General features: G+C 37.4%; 1 pseudogene; it reads right to left on the reverse strand.

The window, feature by feature from the left end:
• Nucleotides 1–12,531: 12,531 nt before the first annotated feature.
• On the reverse strand, nucleotides 12,532–12,646 carry LOC115210088 (annotated as a pseudogene).
• Between the last annotated feature and the right edge of the window lie 9,829 nt (nucleotides 12,647–22,475).

Consider the following 22,475-nt stretch of genomic DNA (forward strand, 5'->3'; position numbering starts at 1 on the left):
TTTCCTGGAGGGTATTGGAATATCCTTCAAAGATGAATTCCAAAATAGCAGTTCTATCTTACCTGTAAGTTCCATAACATACGAAATTGAGATTTACATACACTCAATAAACGTAATCTATCAACATAATAATAACTATTGAGATCTAGTTATAAGTTATATATTTTATAAAAAATATATATTATTTGTTATTTATGTATTGGTTTATGTCTATCAATGTTTGAGTTGCATAATAGTGGTTTTATCTCTAATTTATATTTTACATATGTGATACAGTTACTCTCTGTATAGAAGACAGTAATGCTGAAAAGATTAAATTCTGATGTCTTTACAAGGGATCATTCTACAAGGTAAAGAAAAGCTGTAAGAGAGATGAGGTTGAGCGGGTATAGAAGCAATTATGGGCATAAGCAAATTAGACACATCAAATAATTGTTTCTATACCCGATCAACAGGATCCTTCTTATAGCCTTTCTTTACCTTGTGGAATGATCCTCTGTAAAGACATCGGAGTCTAAGTTTGAATCTTGTATATATACATACATATTAGGTTGTCTGGAAAGTTCTAAGCGTTTTAAAGCTAAATATTGAGCACACTTGAAACGTAACACAGTTAAAGTTTGGCGTTGCTTGAAGTGGCAATGCATCTCTTCTTTGTTCCTGACTAAAAGTAGATTTATCTTTCATTACGATTAGCCTTTATTAACATTTGAAATGGATAACCAAAAATTTGATTTACGCGCTGCAATGCTATTCTTTTTTTTGAAAAAGGAGAAAATGCTGCAAAGACTTGCAGAAACATTTGTGAAGTTTAATTGGATGAGGATGTTTTGAAGGCAAAAATCGAAGAAAACTCAAATATCACGACCAGAGAACTTGCAGATGAGTTGGAAGCTTCTAAAAGTACGGCTCATGAACACCTAGTGAAGCTAAGATACGTTTCTCGTTATAATGTATGAGTCCCTCACAAACTCTCAGAAAAGAATTGCTTGGACCAGTATTCTGTTTGTAATATGCTTTTGAAATGGAATGAAAGACCCTTCCTTGTTTGAAACAATTTATGACTGAAGATGAAAAATGAATTGTATATGAAAATGCTGTGCGAAAAAGATTCTGGAGTTTACGTAATGATCACCAAAACAGCAACCAAAGACGAATATCCATGCCAAAAAAGCTATGCTTTGTGTTTGGTGGGATCATAAAGACATTATTTATTATGAGCTTCTCCCACAAAGCCAGACCATTAACTCTAGTGTGTACGGTCGTCAGCTGGCTAATTTGAACCAAAAAAATGAAAGAATTGAGGCCGGAGATTGCCAACAGGAAGGGGGGGGGGTCCAAGAAGACAATATCCGACCACATGTGTCTTTAGCTACCTGGACAAAGTTACATGAACTTGGCTGGGATCTCTTACTCCATCCACGATATTCTCCTGATACTGCGCCATCCGACTTCCACTTGCTTTTGTCTCTACAGAACTCATTGCAAGGAAAAACATTTAAAGATTTAAATGGAGTCAAAAGGCATCTAGATAACTTTTTTTCTTCAAAACCAGTCAAAGGCTATAAGAGGGATCGGGTTGAGCGGGTATAGAAATTATGGGGTTAAGCAAATTAGACACGTCAAATAATTGATTCTATACCCGATCAACAGGATCCTTCTTATAGCCTTTCTTCACCTTGTGGAATTATATATATATATATATATATATATATATATATATATATAAAATACAAAAAGGGACAACAAAGCATCCAGATATACGATACAAAAGAACAAGGACGGGTCATTCGAAGCCTTTTATCTTCAGTCAAGAACCGGATCATCTTCGTAATCTCGGCTGATTAATCTTGAGATTGCTTCAATCTGGCCAGCCCCAAAGAAAAACTAAGCTAAGAGCATGGAAAAAAGCATCGAATGTATACGAAAACAAGGACAGAAAAACAGACGATGTTACACAAAAATACAATAAAAGTAACAATAATAATAATAATGACAGGACATAACAGCAGGCGACTTTCGACTGGGGACGAATGGAATTCAGCTGGCGTGTGTGGAAATGAAGCCTTGCGGCAGAGGGAAGAATATCGATGTGGTAGTGACCGTGGTCAGACGCAAAAGGGCTAGCAGTCGGCCAATCGGTCACGTGAGAAGAGAAGAGAGAGAAAAAGAGGAACAAAGGAATTAAGGAGGGGGAGAAGAGAGAGAGAGAGAAAAGAGAGAGAGAGAGAGAGAGCGATATATATATATATATATATATATATATATACATACATACACAGATACATGTACGTGTGCGCGCTCTCACATACACATACGCACACACACACACACACACGCACACACACACACACACGCACAATAGTAATTCAATACGTTTCATATCAATAGCTTTGTAAAATTAACGATTCATTATCTTTATAATTTGTTTCTTACTAGAAAAGCACACCCCCCCGCCCTACCTGACAGATTCTTACACACTTATAATAATCCACTCCTAACTCTATAAAAGCCTCTCCTCTCCCCGCTGTTCCTGCTCAGAGGGAGCCCTCGTTGGTTCTGCATAAAACAGTTTCCCAAACATTACCCCTGACGGAAGTAATTTTGGAAACGAGCATTTTTATTGATTTCTTCAAACATTATGATAAGCTCCCCGACCCCCGCTTCTTTTAAACCCTATTTAATCATATATAATTCTCCATCGTTGAAACAGATTCTTGTACGATTCCCATATCCATCACCAAAGCTTCTTTTTACACTCTCACTCACTCAGTCGATGCTTTTCGATGGGAACTGTCTCACTCACACAAGTTCCCAGACTCCGCTACAGAGCCAAGCTTTTCCAGATCAGTGAACAGCTGCCTTATCTGCTCAACACTGCCTAATATCTGATTACAATCACCAAACATTAACTAGATGGAGAAATTTACCGAAAAAATACATGCACACGCGCGCGCACACGTACACACACGTAAACTACACAAATACACACAAGCGTTCACAAAATCACGAACACATACACACATATATATACATATACGCGCGCACGCATATACTTGCGTACATAGAGAAACAAACGTATACAGATCTATAAATACACGAATACACATACACACACATACACATACATAGGCGCCATACACACACACACACACACGCACGCATGTACACATACAGCACATACATACGCACGTAAATACTCATATACTACGCCCCCACACTCACATGTACACACACACACACACACGCACACAAACACACAAACTTATGCAGACACACACACACACATACTCACAGATACACAAATGCCAAAATTCCTCCTTTCCAGTGATAAGATATTTCAGCAAGTTGTTTTGCTTCATGTTTTTTAACCAAGCTATCGTCTGCCACCCTACTGGCGTCTTCGTGTCCCCCGTATCGGGGTAAAGTCTACACATAACATGAAACGAAGATGAAGAAAGTTATTGTAAAAGAAAGAAAGAAAGAAAGAGAAGGAAAGAAAAGAAGAAACTGACTGCAGAAAGGTAAATGAAACAAAAATGATTAGACAAGAATGAAAAAGAATTAAAAATACAAAGAAAATAGTTTCAGACATACACACACACACACACACACACCACACACACACACACACGCACACACACACACACGCACAATAGTAATTCAATACGTTTCATATCAATAGCTTTGTAAAATTAACGATTCATTATCTTTATAATTTGTTTCTTACTAGAAAAGCACACCCCCCGCCCTACCTGACAGATTCTTACACACTTATAATAATCCACTCCTAACTCTATAAAAGCCTCTCCTCTCCCCGCTGTTCCTGCTCAGAGGGAGCCCTCGTTGGTTCTGCATAAAACAGTTTCCCAAACATTACCCCTGACGGAAGTAATTTTGGAAACGAGCATTTTTATTGATTTCTTCAAACATTATGATAAGCTCCCCGACCCCCGCTTCTTTTAAACCCTATTTAATCATATATAATTCTCCATCGTTGAAACAGATTCTTGTACGATTCCCATATCCATCACCAAAGCTTCTTTTTACACTCTCACTCACTCAGTCGATGCTTTTCGATGGGAACTGTCTCACTCACACAAGTTCCCAGACTCCGCTACAGAGCCAAGCTTTTCCAGATCAGTGAACAGCTGCCTTATCTGCTCAACACTGCCTAATATCTGATTACAATCACCAAACATTAACTAGATGGAGAAATTTACCGAAAAAATACATGCACACGCGCGCGCACACGTACACACACGTAAACTACACAAATACACACAAGCGTTCACAAAATCACGAACACATACACACATATATATACATATACGCGCGCACGCATATACTTGCGTACATAGAGAAACAAACGTATACAGATCTATAAATACACGAATACACATACACACACATACACATACATAGGCGCCATACACACACACACACACACGCACGCATGTACACATACAGCACATACATACGCACGTAAATACTCATATACTACGCCCCCACACTCACATGTACACACACACACACACGCACACAAACACACAAACTTATGCAGACACACACACACACATACTCACAGATACACAAATGCCAAAATTCCTCCTTTCCAGTGATAAGATATTTCAGCAAGTTGTTTTGCTTCATGTTTTTTAACCAAGCTATCGTCTGCCACCCTACTGGCGTCTTCGTGTCCCCCGTATCGGGGTAAAGTCTACACATAACATGAAACGAAGATGAAGAAAGTTATTGTAAAAGAAAGAAAGAAAGAAAGAGAAGGAAAGAAAAGAAGAAACTGACTGCAGAAAGGTAAATGAAACAAAAATGATTAGACAAGAATGAAAAAGAATTAAAAATACAAAGAAAATAGTTTCAGACATACACACACACACACACACACACACACACACACACACACACACACACACACACACACACACACACACACACAAACACACACACACAGAGATAGATAGATAGATAGATAGATAGATAGATAGATAGATAGATAGATAGATAGATATAGATGTAGTTATAGATAGATAGATAGATAGATAGATAGATAGATAGATAGATAGATAGATATAGTTATAGATAGATACTTACATACATATATATATACATACATACATAAAAACATACATGCATACATACATACATATATAGACATACATATATCTGTAAAATAATAAGTCGTATACTGTATATATATATATATACATACATACATACATAGTATATACAGTATATGGTGGAAGGTATGTATACCTGTATGTGTGTGCGTATGCGTGTGTGTATGCGTGTAAATTTCTCCAAATTCTTACAACTGGTCACGTGAATTATTTTTCGTAGCTCATTTCTGCTATCTTTTAATATCTTTTATCTTTTACTTGTTTCAGTCATTAGACTGCAGCCATGCTGAGGTACTGCCTTGAAGAATTTGTAGTCGAATGAATCGACCAGTGTACTTTTTGTTTTTTTCTTTCAGGCTAAGTACTTATTCTATAGTGTGCATTTTATTTTGAAAAACCGGTAAATAACGAGGATGTAAACACACCAATAAGTTATCACTCCGCAGACACAAATGCGCGTGCACATACACACACAAACACACACATGCGTGCATATATATACTACGGGTTTCCTTCAGTTTCTGACTGCAAAATCCACCCACAAGACTTTAGTCGACTCGACGCTATAATAGATGAGATTTGTCTAAAGTGCTATGCAATAGGATTGAAACAAGCTTCTTACCACACAGCTACGCTTATTTGTGCACGTGTGTGTGTGTGTTTGTGAGTGTGTGTGTATGTATGTGTGTGTATGTGTGTGCGTGTGCGCACGTATATCAATGCTTTTAATACTAATATGAATTTTAGCACACAGCCACAAATTTGTATGGGGGAGGTATTCCTATCGTTTTGTGCGGATCACCTCAATTCCCGTGTCGTTTCCCCTTATATATATATATATATATATAAATTTAACAATTAAGGATAACTTCTTAATAAGGAATCTTAACAAGAAATTATCAGGTAGTTAGCGTGAAAAACCTCATAAGAGAAAAATTTGAAAGTATTTTTTTCTTTTGAACATATTAATTTATATTGTATAGAGGACATTATTACACATAAATATATATATATATATATATATGCATATATATATATATGTATCCATATATAGGGAGAGTTTATGAAAAAACAAAAGACGAAGACAGGTGGTGTACAAAACAAACAGATGTATTAGTATAACGCTCAGGAACAGAAAAAGTCTTTTACGTTTCGAGCCTACGCTCTTCTACAGAAAGGGACACAGAAAAAACAAGGAGAGAAAAAAATGTGTGTAGTGGCTGAGGGGACATAAATAATTATCCGCACTTTTACCATTACATATCTTTATTTTGTCACACTGCTTTCTGTGCATGCATGCTTACAGTTGGTACTATTGTGATCACGTAATCGAGGTTTGAGCCTGATCACGCCAATTATCTTTCTGGCTTGACAGTGTAAACATGGTCGTTCCTCTAGCAATGTGCACCAAAGAAGAACAAAAAATAGTTATCCGAGAGATGGTAATGATGAAGCGGTTCACCATTACCATCTCTCGAGCTTGCTGAATCTTCTCATCACTGGTGGAGGTTAACAGGCGTCCTGCTCCCTCTTCGTGCGTCACGCTTGTCCGGCCACTTTTAAACTTCCCGACCCACTTATACACACTTCTACGCGGTAGTGCACTGTCCCTATATTGTGCCAAAAGCTGCCAATGAATTTCAGCACCGGACACACTTTTCGACTGGAGAAATCGAATCACTGTTCTTTGTTCTTCTTTGGTGCACGTTGCTAGTGGGGCAGCCATGCTTACACTGTAAAACCAGAAAGAAAAATGGCGCGATCAGGTTCAAACTTCGATCACGTGACCACAATGGTACCAACGCATGTGTAGAAGGTAGTGTGACCATAATAAAGATATATTCTGGCAAAAGTGCGGAGAATTTTTGACTTCCCCTCTGTCCTGTTATTACTATTCTTGTTTTTTTATTTTTATTTTTGTTTTTTGTATTTATATTCGTGTGGCATCGTCCGTTTTTCTGTCCTTGTTTCGTATACATTCGATCCTTTTTCCGAGAAATCTAATGCTCGTAGCTTAGTTTCTCCTTGGGGCTGGCCGGATCGGATCGATCTCAGGATTAATCAGCCGAAATTGCGAAGATGATCCGGTTCCTGACTGAAGATTAGAGGCTTCGAATGACCCGTCCGTTTTTTGTGTCGTCTCTTTATGTGTTTTGCGTTCTTGTCCCATTTTGTATTTTATATATTGATATATATATATATATATATATATATTATATATATATATATATATATATATAGAGAGAGAGAGAGAGAGAGAGAGAGAGAGAGAGAGAAAGATAGATAGATAGATAGATAGATAGATAGATAGATAGATAGATAGATAGATAGATAGATAGACAGATAAATAGATAAATATACGCATGGGGGTGCAGGGGGCGAGCGTGCTTCTATATTTGTGTCAGTGACCGCATATTATTTACGTTTATGCGTGTGTTGATCATACTTGTGTGAATATTTAGTGATAATAAGGATCATTAGCATTTATCCGACTTTGGATTCATTAAAAGCAAAGTGAACATAGATCGTTAAGAGTCATAAGTTCACACCTTACTATTTTTGCTACCCATAGTTTAAGTACAGGGACACAAATTTTATTAGTGGCAGTGAATTAAATTAATTCATCAGCAAGAATAAAAGGCAACGATGAACTCGGCGGGATTTGAACCCAAGACTTAAAGAGTCGGCACGACAACTGCAATGCATTTTATCAACGCTTTTGATATCAATAAAAATTTTAGCGCACAGCCAGAAATTTGTATGGATGGAAGTATTCCTATAGTTTGGTACGGATCACCTCGATTTTGATGTCGTTTCTTAATATGGCAGTGACGATATCCGCTTGTGCAAAAATCACCTTACTGTTTCTCAGTGGTGTTGCCTTTCTAATTCCGGAAATTTGTTCTTTAAGCAGATGTCTCAGATTTTATATATCACTATAGGTCTTTCACATCACTTCTACTCTACGACAAATAATTAAAGCACGTTCTAAAGCATACCGTCTTCAATTCAGGTTTTGCCTCAAAATAGTTAGCGAATTAGTTGGAAATGCCTAAGTGTTGGTGGCTTGAGCTCTGCAAGCTCCGAGAAGCAGAGGCAATTATAGTACCATTTAAAAAGACAGAGAGAGTAAAGAAAGCACACCGGTGGAACAGAGGCTGGAGCGCGTTTTTGAGTGTCTTTATGGTAATGGATCGGGTGACACTTTTCTAAATGCAGCAGTGAGAGCAACACTCCATTGTGAGCCTCACCTGAATTTTTTAGAGTACCAATAACTGATGTGGGATGAAGTGTCTTCTGACAAGAGTCAATCGTAAGTATGTACTTGAAGCTATATCAAGGATGTGCTTTCTCCAGAAGAGATCTTGGGCGATAGTGAGGCCCAAACAATTGTAGTAATTGTGAGGCTATACATGCTTGCAGTTCATAAAGGGATGTACGGTACGACGATGCTTTCTTGATAGGAGTAGTTGATTTTCTTTTCTTTCTTGCTATTAAAAGTGAAAAGATTATCTTATCAGAGGAAACTTTCGAGTTTTCTGTACATAGAATGAGTTAGTTTTGACGTGTAATATCTAGATTAATTAGTTCTTTACTAAATATAAGAGATTTGGACATGATGTTTCTCTCCCAACTAATATTTAGTACTTAAAGTAAATTAGTTAAACTCTCACTTAAATAACTCGTTAGTCCCGTCTCTCTAAACTTTCCAGTCATTGTAAATTTTCTGAACTGCGAGCCCTCTGTTCAGCTTCCAGTTAGCGGGTCACTATCTACGAGTCCTTAATTGACCAGGATAAATTCCAAACCTCTGTCTGTATAGCTACTTGAACAAAATGTTGGTGAGCTAAACCATAATTATCCACTATTCGATGTGAACGAACGGCTGCGATTTTTCTTTCTTGTGCAGCCCGGGAAATGAATTCTGTATTTCTCCAGTCTGAACTGAATAAGCATATATCTAATATGTTGCCTTGATACAACCCCAGTGTGCGTCTAAGATACCGTTTCTGCTCTCCTTTTCAACTAAAGAATGGGATGTTCCTAAGAATGTTTCTAAATGTCTGACGTCATCAAGCCGTCCGTCGCCAATGGTAGCATAAAACTGCTATCGTATCTTGAAATATCATGCTTAAAGAACATCAACACGTTTTTGAAACAATACTGTCACCCTAATAGTTTCAGATCACCAAACAAAGAATGAGCCTCATAGTTAACCCGTTTAGAAACTTTAAGCTTCTTAATGGTCCTCACATTTAAGTCATCTTAAGTTATCACACAGGCACGCACGCACACACACACACACACACACACCACACACACACACATACATATACACACACAGATCCATGCCTCTTTTTAGTGACCGGCTTGAATTCTGCAAAAACAGAATACATACATATATAAATGCAAGCATACATACAAACATACATACATACATACATACATACATACAACATACATACCTACCTACCTACATACATACATACATACATACATACATACATACATACATAATTACGATAGCTAATGAACTTGAGGAGAGGTATGAAATAAGGGCTGACAGAGATCTCTCCCCTAGGAGCATTGGTAAAATCTATTTAGCAGAAAAACAAAATTTTAAAAATGAGTACTTGTCTCAAAAAGCACAAACCATAGAAGGGATTAATCTTGTCAAAAGCTTGGCATGGAGTACCGACAAATTTACGACATTCCACTTCGAAGGCTCCATGCAATTCAAGAACAAGAGATATCCATCAAGTATCTACAGCACAACAGGCAAAAACGTTGACAGACAACAAATATAAGTTGTTCAAGACTAGAACTGAAAACATCAACAGCATAATTCCCAACTGCGAGAGAATATCATCCACATATTATCTTCCCATGAGACATGATGCGGTGGCCAGAACGGTCTGGAGGATAGCGAAAAACACCTACAGACGAAGTTGACTATATTGAGATCGATGGATGAAAGGAATATTAGTGGAACTTGAAAATTAAAACAGCCACCAAGTTAGAACACAACCGGCGAGATATTATTGTGTGGGACCGCAAAGAAAAGTTATGTTCTATTGCGGAAATCAACTACCCTTTCGATACCAACGTGGTTAGAAAAATACAAGAGAAAGAGGACATGTATGGACCACTGATAAGGAATTTGTAAATCCATTACCCAAGATCCACTTTCAGTTTCATATTTATTATTATTGGAGAAACAAGATGCATGCCACTTGCTGCGTAGCAACTGATCGGTACAGAAACCTAGAAAGACTTTGGTTCGCCAATAAAGAACAGCGGAAATAGATTCGCATTCTCCAGATACAATGAGTCATAGGCACAGTAAAAGTTTGTAAAACATTTCAGAGATTATCCATTTGAGGTCTCTGGAGGGGCATATGCACATGTATATGTGAAATACATATGTGAAATACATATAAATGCGTAACAGTTTTAGGTTATTATATGTGAAAATGGCAACGTCAGTTGTGTAGTCTGTATCTACCACTGTTCTATTGTTAAACAATATATTTCGCTCTTTACATTCTGTGTTAAAATCGTGCCAGGTTCAATCCTTCGTTTCGTCCTTTCGAGGTCTATAAAGTGTCAGTCAAGTACTGGAGCCAATATAACTGATTATCCAATCGCCAATATTCCTTTTTTGGTTTTTGATTTTTTTTTTAGCTTATGAGCATATAAGAAATTACACTCTTATAGAGAGTCCAGATTTCAGTATCTCTACAGATAGCAAAGAAAAGACGGCGAAATAGATGTGTGGATAGAGCGAGAGACAGAGAGAGTGTGTCTCTCAGTGTTAGAACCGACCCTCGAGGCTCTGATTTCAAATGCCACTGGTGTCAAATTTGCCTATCATTTGTCGCCTGATTTGCTACATTACCTGATACCTTAGATGCCTTTAGCGAAGTCGACCTTGGTGCAAGCATTTGAATTTGGCGTCAGGCATGTGGACACTTCCCTCCCTCTTTGCAACAGTTTCGAAGGCTCTGAAAAGAATTTTGAGCATAGGCCTTCCATCCTGATTCAAAGATAAGAAAAAAAAAAAAAAAAGACCGAAATAGATCACCTTTGAATATCTAAGCAAAAAGCTTTCCCTGTGTTAATCGGGAGCAGTATCATTTCTGTTTGGCTGCTACTTTTAAATTTCTTCGATTTTTGCTCTAACTGATTTCATATTTGATGTGTTGACGCAGTTTTGTATGGTAATCATTGACAACAAATTTTGGGTAATTTTAACCAATCGAAAGCCACAGACATATCGCAGCCTGTTTCCATAGTCACAATCCAAGCTGTTACGGAGCTGCTTACCTACATGGTCATTTTTCACTTATTATCATAAATGCTTAAAACACAGGCCTTAAATCATGCACCAATATTTTTTTGTTTTGGTTTTTGCATAATCGTATGAATTCACATGTGAAAATTTCAAAAAATAAAAAAGTTATGAGGAAGTTATATGGCGTGCGTAAAGCAGAATCCCGCCTATATTTCATTCGTTTACACCTGTCAGCACATGCAATCAGGCACAAAATGACAGCTTCCAAAACCTGTTTTCTGACTGGGTAAAAATTATCAAGCTTTAAACCTCTAACATTTAAAAAAAAATTTTCTGGGAAAAGTGGATTTAACCCTGAGATTCGGCGTGGAAAATTACAATATAACAAATTTTAAAATTTTCATTAAACTTTAAAATTTCCACAGGTACAGCCAAACAGAAAAGATCCCGGGAACATTCACCGCTAGGTTCATTGGATTACTCTTTTACTTGTTTTAGTCACTTGACCGTGGCCATGCTGGAGCACCGCTTATAGTCGAGCAAATCGATCCTAGGACTTATTCTCTGTAAGCCTAGTATTTATTCTATCGGTTTCATTTGCCGAACCGCTAAGTTACAGGGACGTAAACACATCACCATCGGTTGTCAAGCGATGTTGGGGGACAAACACAGGCACACAAACACACACACACACATACACATACATACATATATATATATACACACACACACACACACACACACACACACACACACATATATATATATATATATTATTATATGTAGAAAAATACAAACTGGGACAAGAACGCAAGACACTTAGAAGACGATACAAAAAACACGGACGGGACATTCGAAGCCCTCAATCTTCAGTCAAGAACCGGATCATCGTAGCAATTTCGGCTGATATATATATATATTTGACTGGCTTCTTTCAGTTTCCGTCCGCCAAATCCACTCACAAGGCTTTGGTCGGCCCGAAGCTATAGTAGAAGACACTTGACCAAGTTGCCACGAAGTGGGACTGGACCCGGAACCATGTGGTTGGTAAGCAAGCTATTACCACACAGCCACTCCTGCGCTTATAAAAGGGTATGACGCTTACAGCACCTAGGTTTCCCAAGCGGTCACCCAAGTACTAACTAGGCTCGACGTTGCTTAACTTCGGTGATCGGACGAGAACTGGTGCTTTCAAAGTAATATGGCCATAAGTGCAAAATTTGTGCAAGGTTTGTGTGTGCGTGTGTGTATGTGTGTATGTGTGTGCATGTGTGCATGTGTGTTGTGTGTGTATGTCTATGCGAGCGCGTGCGCAATTGTTTGCAGTAGCGACAAGCTTAGCTTACGTGTCCACAATTTATCTATTGAGAGAATGGTTGACAGGGGTGATGCGGTGACTAAGAAATCATATGAAGGGACAAGAGAAGAAAGACAGCGGTGGCAAAATATAAACAGTACTGCTAAGTATTTTGCTTACATGACCACTCATGCATATCAACCAACTCACCATAACTGTTTGGTCTACTGAAAAACCGTCTCACTATCCGACACAGGTCTGACAAGGTTATCGAAACCTGTGTTTTCTCTAGCGTGGTGTGCCGCTATCTACAAATGTCAAGTACGCACGCACACACCCACACACGCACAGACACACACACACACACACACACACACACACACACACACACATACACACACATACGCATGCACTCATGAATAACATACACTTTCTCCTTCACTCCTTTTATTTTTTGTTGGCTTTGGAATCCATCATCGTTCATTATCGAGCATTTTGTTTTTAAAGTTTCTTCTTCTTCTTCTTCTTCTTCTTCTTCTTCTTCTTCTTCTTATTATTATTATTATTATTATTATTATTATATTATTATTATTATTATTATTAGTAGTAGTAGTAGTAGTAGTAGTATTAGTTGTTGTTCTAATTCTTATTGTGTGCAATCTGTTACGACACTCTGTGATCGATGTTGTCTTAATTTTTATGATGGCTTGTCAAGTCAACTCGATAGATCTATTATTCTTCCTCTCTCCCTGCCTCCGCTGCTTGCTAACTAATTACTCAGCGAATCACTCACTCTCTCTCCATTTGTCCTCCCTTCTCCCTCTCTATCTCTCCTCCTTCTCCCCCCTCTCTCTCTCTCTTCTTTAGTGTCCACCCCTCTCTGTCTCTGATAGTGAGTCACTCACTTTTTGACAAGTCACCACCGGCGCGCTGTTAGCTGTATAATACGTAAACAGAGATGTGTATATAAACAAATACGAGGAGATACCCAAAAGTAACCGAAAACATTCTCTTTGGGACAAACCCGTTGTATTTCAGGCTTTTACTCTTAGAAGCCACTTGATGCGACCCTCAGGCATCAGTCTGCCGACCAGCGTCGTCTGATTATGTCGTCCTACCACATATGTGTCTTTTTTTTTTGCTATGGCTGAAACGAAGGGACAGCGTGCTTCCGTGAAATTCTGTTTTCTGCTGGGAAAAACGGCGGCCGAAGCAGTTGTCATACTTCAAACAGCTTACAAGGATGCTACCATGAGCAAGACACAAGCTTACAAGTGGTTTTCACGCTTTATGAACGGTGTCTCGTCGCTTGAAGACCAACGTCGTTCAAGGCGACCGTCGACCTCCAGAACGAATGAAAACATCACAAAAATTCATGAATTGATCTTGGTGAAGCATCGCCGAACAATGAACGAACTTCTTGATACAACTGGTATGTCCTGGAGTTCCTGTGATGAAATTCATACATCACAACACACACCTTCACTCACTCACTCACTCACTCTCTCTCTCTCTCTCTCTCACACACACACACACACAGACGTACATTTCATATACACGTATATCTTTCACGTTCTCCTCTCTTTTACTTTCTCATCTCACTTCAAAGCAAATGTCGCTTTTTCACTTTATCCTCTCTTTCAATATCTGCTCTCTTCAAAGCATAAAGGAATTATAGGAATTTTACGAATATTAACGAACAATCATAGCATCCCATATATGTCGAGTTGACGACTTTGCTTCTTCAAACAAAAGAATGATATATAAAATAACTTCCTTTGACACACACACACATGCACATACACATGCACACACACACACACACGCGCACACACACAAATACTCTAGGTAAAACTTCTGTGCAAATTATATTATTTATTGCAGTGTGCACGAGCAAATTGAAATGATCTTTTTCTATTGTGTAATTTGTGATTATGATGAGCGTATTTAAAAACCTGATCTTCGATATAAACTTAAAAGAAAGTTTTCCCCAAAATTCTGTCCTTTACCTCTTCTTTCTAGCATGTCCGAGGTGACATTTCCGCTCCCTCGCCTTATTTTTTCCTAAATTTCTTCCGATTCCTATGTTTGCGATACAGTACATTAGGATTTCACTCACAAAACACGTTCTAAATATTTTAATTTTCTCCCTTTCCACACTAAATTAATTTTTTACTTTTTTCAAATATTTTTTCAAATATTTTTTCTTGGTAATCCATGGAGTAAAAACAGAAGGTACGAATCTTTCAGAATTTTACCCATCACCTCACCACTTTTTAAAAGCTACACACTTCCAATGTTTCACTTTCAGCTTTTTGGAAAGCGGGAAAGTTTCTTAAGAAATAATGTCATTCACCTGTTGTTTCTAGCATGTCGGGTTTTCTGGTGGTGGTCTAGTATTTTTCTAAGTTTGCTATTTCAGTAGAATTCTACGCATGCGGGAAACAGCAAACAAAAGTGAAAGCGAGTAGGTGATTTGAGGGGCATTGTGTGTTTTTTAATAAAAATTAAACTATAAAAAATATATGTATTTTCCAGATTCATAATCTCTGTATTTTTCTACGTAGATAACAAAATAAATAAATAAATAAAATAGAAAAATTCGAAAAAGTTACAAATTAAGAAATCGCAGAGAGGATGGGGGGAAATGAAAATTTTGAAAACGTGATTTCTGGACAAAATCATATTAACCCCATTTTATACGATGAAACAATACATAGTTTGTGATCCTTCTTAAGAACAAAAAGCACTTTCATGCAAACCCATGCATATTGTGCACCCCCCCTTTTACTTTTAAACAAATAATAACTTCCATTATGTCATTAACTATATATCAGTGGTGCCGATTCTGCCCATAAGAAAGAAGCAAATAATTCAATGTACCCGTAGGGCATAGCACCCGGGCAACACCGGGATGCATTGCTAGTTTGTGCGCGCGTGTATGTGTGTGAGTGTGTTGTGTTTCTATTATCTCGCTAACCACTATTTCAACTACTTCTTCCCTATGATGTCCCCATTTCATTTATTCTCTACTAATTTTTCTCCTAAGTTGAACTATCAAGCTACTTTCAATTATTATGTGAACTCTAATGAAGTGTTTCTCAGGTATGCAAACTTTCTTCACCAGTTCATCGCGTCGACGACTTCTCAGAGGACTTCAGTGCATTGCTGAAAAATCTTCGAGATTGCTATTTTTCTCCTCTTTTATGGTAGCTAGTCAAAATTGCTGTTGATCTCTAGTATACATTGTCAGTATAATCCAGCTTTTATAAATTTATGTCTCAGATTGTTTCAGGCGCCTAATTAAGCATCTTAAATCAAGCATCTACTATGTTCCTACTAATATTGATACAGGAATACATTATGGCTGATTGATTTATTTACAATGTAAGCCTTTAGAGTTTCCTTCCTCCTCACAGCTAGCAAATTTATTGATGTTAATAATAATTTTGAATATTATTCATCCCTATTTTTTCTTTGGTAAACATTTTTCATTTTCTTTCTGTTTTTCTTTCTTTTTCTTTCTTTTTTTTTTTTCTCGACACATTCTTAATGTATTTCACACTGATTCTGAATTCTTTCACACGTTTTACTCTCTTTCGCAACATCTTTGGTATTCTGTCCATGTATAATAAGTTTAACGCTGTGATTTCCTCATCCCACATGCCAGCAGAGAATTGTACAAAATGTTAAATGTTTGGTCTGAAGCTACTTAACTGCTTAGTAGCATTCGTTTTGCGGTAGATAGCACATTAATCTTGAATAAACAAGTTGTTCCTGGACTTATTTTCTTACTTTAGCAGTTATTTCCTCTATATTTATTCAATCCAATCACTTTTTGTTTATTTGTAATATCCTAACTCTTTCTAGTTTAAAATTTATAGTTATTGTAAATTCTTTCGTTATTTCAATATTTTTACTTCCTCCTCTACATCTATATTTTTACGTTTTATTTTATTTGTTGTCCATGCAATCACCTGTTAATTGAAGGTGTGAATAAAACAATTTCCGAACCCAAATGCTAATGTCTCGCACTTATTTACAGAAATATTTCCTGGTTAGACATTACCTTGAGGGAGAAGAGTAAAACAGGTCTACTATTGTAATATGAAACATGTTTCAATTGCTTGCCAGGCAAATGTGTTACCGATTATATTACAGAGCATCTGTCAAACCCTATATCTCAAATTATGTAATGGAATCGTCTATGTTTTTCTTATCGCTTTTAATTTTACTTATTTACACGGGTGTTTAACATGTGATCGACACCGGGTTTGCATACATCAATTGTCCATCATGGTCTGGTTTTTCTTTCTCTCTCTGATAATTGCTAAATTAATATCTAATAATATCTCATGTTGAACATTTTAGCAATTAATGAATTCAAAATTTAATACAAGGGTTATTTCTTCTTGTAAAAATCTAACCGAGCTGAGATACCTTTAAATGTTAAACATTAATATGTTTGTGCAAAAGTAACCAATAGACATACAGTTATGGCAAAGTTAACTTATTTCTTTGACGAATGAAAAACATTACGAGCGGCTTTAATCGATTCGATTTTCGACTCATATTGAGGTCTCATCGGAGGTATTTACATCACTTGACCAATCCTGGAGAAGCAAGTAAAGAATTAGCTAATCTGCTTTATATACCTAACAAATCCAGCAACTTCAGAGAAATGAAACTACCAAAGTGCTTGACACCTTTTTTAATCTCAGCGGCTTATCAACGGGGATTCATACATACACGGGAAGTTTTAACGATTTATCTGTAGAATGAAAAAAATGACAAACAGCCTTAGTCGATTTTCAGAGGCGTTTACATTACGTGACCAATCCTAATTTAGCGTTCAACCTGTCCTGCTACGCTAAGTAATTTTCTCCTGGAAGTATACGAATAGCATGAACAATGTTGCAGAGAATCTAATTTTATTCACTCCGTTAAAAAGGCCTGACTGAATCAAACACTATTATGAAATGCCTTCCCTTAACCATGATAATTTTCCTTGTCAATGTTAATTTGGCCAAACTGGAACCCATATAGACTTTCCAGAAAAACCTATTTTATAGATGATTTAAAATAATGCAGCCAAATACTTTTCTTGCCTTGCTGAGCAAAGAAATTCGTCTTGCTGTTACAGCCGTCATCGTCTCTATTGACAATTTTCATTTCATGCGGAATAGCTCTCCGTCTCCAACAAAAGTGAGAAACTCATATTGATGGGACAAAAGGATATGCCGGCTTTTGTGGGGTGGGAATTTAGCCAAGATAATGTCACAAGCTGGTGACTTGCGACTTGAGTGTTCATGCATAACTTTCGAGTACTCTTCCACATTGGGATTTTCATTTGTCGTTTTATGTAATAGTAGAATTGTGTTACTTAGTTGTTTGCTTACATTTCAGCTTTCCTCGTAGAGACTGGTGTAATGCTTAAACTATTTGCTCAGTTGTTCTCTCTTTAACAGGGCAACATTAATTATTTGATGATCGAAAGTAATGTTTATTGTACATCTTGTACATCATTCTGATAACTCCCTAATCTGAGACATACTTCCGAGGTGTTCATAATGCTTTTAACTTTACTGCTCCAAACTGACTATTTGTAGCTTTCGTTAAGTTCTTGATGCGATCCAGTAGGGCTTCTCTCTTTTCTCATAAAAGAGCTATGAATGTAAATACACAGCTAATCCACTTTGATATCTTATTCGTCCACAAATATGCGATATTTTTTATCTATGAGCCCCTTTGATTATTATTCTATTCTCGTGGACCCTATAGCCATTTGCTGTCTAAAAACTACTTTTATAGACACTTCTTTCAAAATTCCTATTTTGGTTTTCACATATTTCTTTGTGTAGGTTGAACTATGTAAAATATAAGAGAAAGAAACCTGGCTGTTTTTGCAATACATACCAAGACATGTATCTAAAGCAAAATTTTTTTCAGGAGCCCTTAAATTACTATTGTGGATGCCCAATTTACTGTTTTACTGTGTGGACCCACAAAAATCTTATATGGACCCTCAATGGCTGTATGGGCGCCGGTTGAGAACTACTGCCTTAGAGGATTCATAAAAAGATGAAATGTTCCTCAATTTATGGGCTGCCTTGCAAGGCTTAACAAGTTTTCCCTCGGAGGAAAGCTATAAGATGTTTAAGGACGGGTCAGTGCTTAGACCGATATTCATGAATCCCTCCTTGATTGTTCGGACTCCAGACTGATGTACAGACTAAGCCCAGCCGTTTTATAGGTGCTGCTTTTGTGTGTGTGCGCACACCCACACCCACACACCTACACGCGCATGCTGCAGGTAAAGTTTGAAATGGAGACGGGTGTTAAAGATCTCGTGTCTTGTCCTATATAAACGGGAGATGACGATGCAATATTTGCATAGTAGAGTGGGCAAGGTTCCTTAAAAACTCGCTGGACCCGGGATCACTCTTAAACTCAAGACACGAGATTTACAGCTCTTGCTCCCATTTCAAACACAACCTACTGCAGGCTTGGGATTCCCCGCTCATCGATTAGGACTGTAAAATGTACTTGCAGACCGGACCCAGCCTAGGGTGGAGTTTCTCTGTTCACTCTTTAGGCCCATAAGATCTACCAACCGGACTGGTCTAAAAGAGATAACTCGTCCTGTTTAAGACTCAGGCAGGGTATATTACTCGTTTGTTTACAAATTAACTAACTGTAACGGTTTACTACCTCCAGATTGAAGTGAGGTTATATGTCTGAGCTCATTGGAGTCTGACGAGTCGTCTATAAAGCTAAGCGCTTTATGGATGCGAAACTATTGGTCTTTCTATGACCGATATATATTTAACTTCATCAAAATATATTACTACTCCAACTTTTAGAATGTGCTTCTTTTTGGGATATAAGGTTCACTGACAATCTCTCTTTCTCTCTCTCTCTCTCTCTCTCTCTCTGTATATATATATATAATATATATATATATATATATATATATATATATATATATTTACATATTCTTTTATTCTTTTACTTGTTTCTGATTCAGTCATTTGACTGCGGCCATGTTGGAGTACCGCCTTAAAGAGTTTTTAGTCGCAAAAATCGACCCCAGGACTTATTCTTTGTACTTATTCTTTTGCCGAACCGATAAGTTACGGGGACGTAAACACACCAGCATCGCTTGTCAAGCGATGGTGATGGTGGTGGGACAAACATAGACACAAAGACACACACACATAAATATATACATATACTTACGTGCTTCTTTCTGTTTCCGCCTACCAAATCCACTCACAAGGCTTTGGTGTGCCCGAGACTATTATAGAAGACACTTACCCAAGGTACCACGCAGTGGAACTGAACCCGGAGCCATGTGGTAGGAAAGCAAACTTCTTACCACGCAACCACACCTATACACACATACATATGTAAGGAGAGTGAGAGAGAGAGAGAGATACATACATATACATTTTATACATTTATATACACATACACACGCATTTATCCATTTATTTATACATACATACATACATACATACATGTATATATAAAATTTTCAGGATTCAGGAGAATCATGTACTTAAATAGCAAAGCACCAAGGTCAGGTCGGTGATAGCGCTATCGTGAATAAACAATGTAGAACAAATGCGTACTCGCTAAAGTAAAAACGGATTTGTACTGCGGTTGCACGTACATTTACAAATGGCTGGCTGAAAACAGAACGAGTTGTCAAGGTTACACATGGATACACTCACTGCACCTATTGCGCCGTACTCTATAGACTCTAGATCCAAACGAATTGCAGGTTCCAAGTTAAGTGAAGGATAAACAAATAACAACAGATGAATTTTGTGTGTGTGTGTGTGTTTTTGTGTGCGTGTATGTGTAAATGCCTGTGTGTGTGCTTGTGTGTGTGTGTGTGTAAATGCGTGTGTGTATTCTTTTATTTGCTTCAGCCATTTGATGCGGCCATGCTGGAGGACCACCTTTAGTCGAACAAATCGACCCCAAGACTTATTCTTTGAAAGCCTACTACTTATCCTATCGAATCTTTTGCCAAACCGCTAAGTCACGGGGAGGTAAACATACCAACACCGGTTGTCAAGCGTTGGCGGGGGGACAAATACAGACAAAAAGACACTCACACACACACACACACACACACACACACACACACACACATATATATATATATATATATATATATGTATGTATTTACTTGACTTTGTGTTTGTCCCCAACTCCTTTACTATTTGATAACCGGTGTTGGCTTGTTTAAATCCCTGTAACTTAGCGGTTCGAAAAACCAATAGAATAAGTACCAAACTTAAATATAAGTACTGGGGGGGGGGGCGATTCATTCGACTATTCCCTTTGAGGCTTTGCCCCAGCATCGACGCAGCCTTATGACTGACACGAGTAAAAGGTGAAAGATAAACAGATAATATATATACTTACACACACACACACTCTCTCTCTCTCTCGCACGCACACATATTTCCGTAATATTATTAATCATCTATTTGTAGGATTCATCTATGCACACACACACACACACATACATACATACATACATACATACATACATACATACATACATACATACACACACACACACACACATATATATATATATATATATATATATAATGCATACATACGACTGTATGTATGTATGTTTTTATGTATGTAAAGTGTAAATATGGTCATTAAATTATAGCGAAGCAGTGTAAAGTTACTTAAACTTAAATTGAGATGTATTTCTTTTCCATAAACTTATGCTGTAAACTCTGACATATTAAAATATAATTATCATTAATATCTTCAAAATTTTCATCAGCCACATCCTGTCTTCCAACTATCAGTGTGTGTATCAGTTTATATGTGTGAGTATGTGAATACAAATGTGTATGTGCGTGTGTGCGTGTGTGTGTGTTTGTGTTCTATGTAGCTATATACGCTCTCGTTTATAAGTGTATGGGTGAGGGGGTGTATACATATGTATAAACTAGATTACTAAACTGTTCAGTAATTTCTTGGCCGGATTGTTAAAAAAAGATTACCTTTTAGAATAATCCGAAAAACTTTCAATGAATTTTTATATTTTCTTGTTATATTTATTTATTTTTAATCTCTGCCTAATGCCTAGACTGGTCGCCATTGTTATTGTTGAATGATATGCCGCTTGAAGTATATACTTACATCGCATTAACATGTTTTGGGTTATTTCCAACATTATCCGCCGGGCTGGCCCCTCTCCGTGGGCGAAGAGAAAGCGACGGGTCCGTAGCCGGTTTCCTCCTAACGCCCTGATATTAGGCGCCAGTCTGTATCGTCTGCCCCACTGAAATCGAATCTAGACGGTGCGAAAAATTATTGAACAAAATACTTGAAAAGCTTCCAAATCATTTTCACCAGCACATTTGCCAGTGTAAAGCAAACATTCTAACAAATTTTAGGTTGGCCGGCGTCTGTTTTATAATCAGGCATACTCCTTCCATCTGCTTAGACACCGGGCCTCCATTTGACTTGTACAGTTAACACACGGCCAATTCACTGTCTCTAGTCTATTCATTCTTTTAGTCATAGCATTGCTCATTACCTCCACCATCTTCTCGTCTCGCCTTCTTTCTTCTTTCCAACCTCTCTGTATATCAATCTATCTCTCTTTCTCTCTAGTTTACTTACTTTACAATCTATCTCATTCGCTTGTCTACATTCTTACTATCATTATCTACATTCTCTGCTTGTATTTATTTTTATT

This window comes from Octopus sinensis, linkage group LG3 (assembly GCF_006345805.1).
Source record: "Octopus sinensis linkage group LG3, ASM634580v1, whole genome shotgun sequence".
In the NCBI taxonomy this organism is placed as follows: Eukaryota; Metazoa; Mollusca; class Cephalopoda; order Octopoda; family Octopodidae; genus Octopus; species Octopus sinensis.